A 4853-nucleotide genomic window follows, 5' to 3' on the forward strand; every position below is an offset into this window, starting at 1 on the left:
GAGGGGAAACTGGGAATGGAGAAATTTACATGTAAATAAAGAAAATATCTAAAAGAAAAAAAAAAAGCAAGCAACTCAGTGTGTGTATATTTAAACAGACTAAAATTGTTAAATAAAAAGCCTCAAAGTAGACACAAATATATTTGAAAGTTAAGATGTCATTTTAAAATGCTTTATCATATATTAATAGAATAAATGTTGACTTTTTGAAAAAAAAAAGAAAAAAAGAAAAGAAACTGTTACAACTGTTAAAAGTCACAGTACAACATCATGTATTTCTATTCTCCAATCCAGGAGAGACATGAAAACTGGAATTACTTCTTACAAGAAGGGAAGACCAGTGCCAGCTGTGACTGCTCAATATTGATCTACCCAGTGCTACTTAAATACAGAAAGAGAATATTTATTAAGACCATTAAGGGAGTAGGACTTTTTGATAAACCAAATAATTCCTTGAAAAAAATAGTAGGGCCCATGTCCCACTGATGCTAATGTTCCACCTAAGAGAACATTGCTTAGGTCAAAGAAATTTAAAAAAAAAAATTGTAAGCAAGATATTTTAAATTATATGTAAAACCATATTTTTATAAACAAAATCTATCTTATTCCATTTAGGAATCTCAAAAGCTCTGTCACCAAAAAGCAGATCTTGACGTCAAGGGCACCAATTTAACAAGAAAAGTGATAAAAGGCCTTCTCTTCCTCAGAAGGGTTGAAGAATTGAGTTTAGAGGAGACAAATGTGTGAGCTGGAAAATACAGTCGCTCTGTGGGAGAATCAGGGAGCTCAAGGGTGGCAAAAGTAAGTGATTATGAGCTGCTTCTTCCCTGATGCCACAGTTATAGTATATCAGCTATACTTTACAGGGTAGCAATACACTAATAAACACATCCTAGCTGTGTAATTCTTCTAAGGGGCTTACCTAGATCACTATCACTCAAGGCTCATCAGGCAGTTTGACAACAGCTAGTAACCTGTAATGGGTCCTAACATATGTTCAGGAATTTGTGATGTTTGGTCTAAGGCAGTATGTCTCTACCTGTCATAACCCCTTGGGGGTTGCATATCAGATATCCTGCATATCAGATATTTACATTACTGTCTCAACAGGAGCAAAATTTCAGTTATGAAGTAACAACAAAATAATTTTATGGTTGGGGGTCACCTCAACATGAGGAAATGTATTAAACAACATTAGGAAGGTTGAGAAGCATTGAGCTAACGGATAGCAACTGGAATAAAGCATCTCTTTTTTTTCACATGGCCTGTCATTTTCCCTTAGGTCAGAATGTCTTTCTTCATGCAGTATTCTCAAGCAATAAGTAGTCAATGGTTCAAAGTTGAAAAGCTGTTTCTTATTTTTTTCTGAAAAGCTTCCTAAGCCCAAGGCTTAGCATTTACTTAACATCATTTCTGTTGCATATACTTACTGGGGAAAAAAAAAAGAGTAACCATATGTTTTTCACATCCCAAAGTCATATTGCAAAGAAGCAGAGAAGTGTCACCAATCAGCTGTTGGAAGGTTCTATTGTTTTACCTGGATAGAAATAATGGACAGGTAGGTAGTAGCCTTTCAAGTGTTGGTTTCTGGCATTTCATTTCCCTCGGTGTGCAGAAGCACAAACTTGTAGCAGCAGGTGTGGAAGCAGCAACAACTAGTCCCTGTATGCTATAGTCTGTGAGCATGCACACATGCAGTGTCACTGAGCAAATTTCTTTTGTGTCCTTCCTGAATGCCAAGTATTATCATATACTTTGGGGATAACAAGAAATTTTGCTTAATTCCTAAAGTTCTGAAATCAGAAACTGGACTATCACATGAGTTCACTACATTAACAAAAGAGCCACTTAAAAAAATAAAACAGATCATTAACATGATTATCTAAAGACAACAACAAGGTTTAGATGACAATGCCTAAGTAGAATTTCTACTACAGAAAAAGTTACACCATACCCAGTTTATTAAGCAATCAAAATTTAACTAGGGATATACCTAACTTGGCCCCAAATTCTTTTTTGAATAAGGAAGAATAAAATTATAGTTTTTCAACCATATGCAAATGTAAATTTTGTCTGGATTCTTTTTTCTTTTATTATTCTATTGCTGTATTTATAGCTTTATCTGATCTCTCCCCTCACACTGGTCTGTGTTAAGAAAGATTTATGTATCAGCACCTGAAAGACTGAATCTTTGTTGCTTCAAATACAGTCCTCAATACACTCATTCCTATTGTTTGAATAACCTCAGACTTAAATTTGTTACTGTACAAATCTGTACAAAGTGAGAGCGCCAGTAGCCTGTTGATGTCTAGTGTTTGTCCAGAAGTCTCTGGGAATGTCCCGACCCCAGCACTGCTCTGCTGCTAACCTATATCATATTAATATCTCTTCCATCTAGCTTCCAGCAGTGGTGGGAAGGGTAAGCTTAGAATTGTCTTTTGAAATGGCTTACAGCTATGAAGCACAAGAATGGATTTTGAGGCCGTAGGGCAGGCAAGACAGGAATACCCAGACTGGTTGCCATCAGTGGCTGGCAACTTTTACCAGAAGTTCCTGGCAGAAGTAATGAAAATACCCAGTAGTTCCATAGGCCTTTCCCCAGTGTGAACGGCAGCATGTTCAGCAGCTAGTTTCTGAATCCCACAGCCACATTCCTCTTCAATACATTTCCAACTAAACAAGTTATTAGTCTCTGATGTACTTTCAATCTTTATACATATTTAAATGACTACAAAAGAATTTATTTTTACAAATTTCTTTTTTTTTTTTTTTTGCCTATTTTCTAAAGTTTCTCATGAATGGTACCTATTTCCTGCATACACGTTATCACAAAGTGGTAGCTTAGAACAACATATATAGTAATTCTCTCCCCAGTCTATAATGAGTTCCCCTAAGTGTGACTCAGTGTCAGAAGTTCTACCTACTACTGTAGAAGAGAGAGGTACAGAGAATCACTTCAAGGTTCCAGAACATTAAGGAGGCTAAACAATGTGTAGCAGAATCAGATACTCAGCAATGTTTCCAAATGGACTGTTCATGAAGCTACAAAGGTAGAGTTTAGGTTTCAAGAGAGGCCACATGTGACACAGGCAGCAGACCTGGAGGGAAGGGGTGATCTAAGCCTCTGGAATGCCAGACACTGCTGTCAAAGGTTGAAGATGACAAACTCCACCAGTCCAGTGGCTCAGGTTCCTTCCGGTCTCTCTGGGCTGGTGCCCTGAGCAGACCTTGGGGCAAGCTCCACAACCAGTCCCACAACACCCAGAGGAAGTTCCACTCTCAGGCGCTCTAACACGCCCAGGATCAGAGGTGAGGAGGACACAACATTTGTTCCAACACCGGAGTAACTGGGACCAGCGGGACCAGGTACACAGGGACTCTTCTAGCCCAGTGGCTGAGGTTCCTTCCAGTCTCTCTTGAGCTGGTGCCCTGAGCAGCCAGTCCCACAGCACCCAGAGGAAGCTCCACTCCCAGGTATTCTAACACACCCAAGATCAGACATGAGAACAAACATCTGTCCCAACACTGGGAGTAACTGGGATCAGTGGGACCAGGGACACAGGAACTCCACCAGCCCAGTGGCTCAGGTTCCTTCCAGGCTCTCTGGGCTGGTACCCTGAGCAGACCTTGGGCACAAGCTCTGCAGCCAGTCGAAAAACACCCAGAGGAAACTTCACTCCCAGGTGCTCTAACAAGCCCAGGATCACAGGATCCCAGAATCACAGGATCACAGAGATAACTTGACTCTGAGGAGTTCTGACACAGCCAGGATAACAGGAAGGACAGGCTCCAGTCAGATTTAGCAAGGGCAGGTAGCTCTAGAGATAACCAAATGGTAGGGGGCAATCATAAAAAATAAACACAAACCAAGGTTACTTGGCATCATCAGAACCCAATTCTCCCAACAAAGCAAGTCCTGGATGTACTTTCACATTGGAAAAGCAAGATTCAGATATAAAATCACTTCTCATGACGATGATACAGGATTTTGAGAAAGACATAAATAGCACCCTCAAAGAAATTCAGGAGAACACAGGTAAACAGCTAGAAGCCCTTCAAGAGGAAACACAAAAATCCCTTAATGAACTAAAGGAAAACACAATCAAACAGGTGAAGGAAATGTGCAAAACCATCCAGAATCTAAAAATGGAAATAGAAACAATAAAGAAATCAGAAAGAGAGACAACCCTGCAGATAGAAAACCTAGGAAAGAAATCAGGAGTCGTAGATGCAAGCATCACAAACAGAATACAAGAGATAAAAGAGAGAATCTCAGGGGCAAAAGACACCTTAGAAAACATTGACACAACAGTCAAAGAAAATGCAAAAAGCAAAAAAGATCCTAACCCAGAACATCCAGGAAATCTAGGATGCAATGAGAAGACCAAACCTAAGGATAATAGGCATAGAAGAGAGTGAAGATTCCCAATGTAATGTGCCAGTAAATATCTTTAACAAAATTATAGAAGAAAACTTCCCTAACCTAAAGAAAGAGATGCCCATGAACATACAAGAAGCCTACAGAACTCCAAATAGACTGGACCAGAAAAGAAATTCCTCCCGTCACATAATAATAAAAACACCAAATACACTCAACAAAGAAAGAGTTTTAAAAGCAATCAGGGAAAAAGGTCAAGTAACATAAAGGCAGGCCTATTAGAATTACACCAGACTTCTCACCAGAGACTATGAAAGCTAGAAGATCATGGGCAGATGTCATACAGGCCCTACAAGAACACAAATGCCAGCCCAGGCTACTATACTTAGCAAAACTCTCAATTACTGTAGATGGAGAAAACAAGATATTCCATGACAAAACAAATTTTACACAATATCTTTCCACAAATCCAGCC

The 4853-nt window shown here is 39.3% G+C and overlaps 1 long non-coding RNA gene across 1 annotated transcript in view; it reads left to right on the top strand.

The window, feature by feature from the left end:
* Positions 1–3263: 3263 nt before the first annotated feature.
* The window catches only part of LOC116070847, a 3643-nt gene continuing 2053 nt past the window's right edge, over positions 3264–4853 (top strand). Inside the window, exon 1 of the long non-coding RNA XR_004110586.1 lies at positions 3264–3309. This is a non-coding gene — a long non-coding RNA (uncharacterized LOC116070847). The remainder of the gene's footprint in view (positions 3310–4853) is intronic.

This window comes from Mastomys coucha, unplaced genomic scaffold (assembly GCF_008632895.1).
Source record: "Mastomys coucha isolate ucsf_1 unplaced genomic scaffold, UCSF_Mcou_1 pScaffold22, whole genome shotgun sequence".
NCBI lineage: Eukaryota > Metazoa > Chordata > Mammalia > Rodentia > Muridae > Mastomys > Mastomys coucha.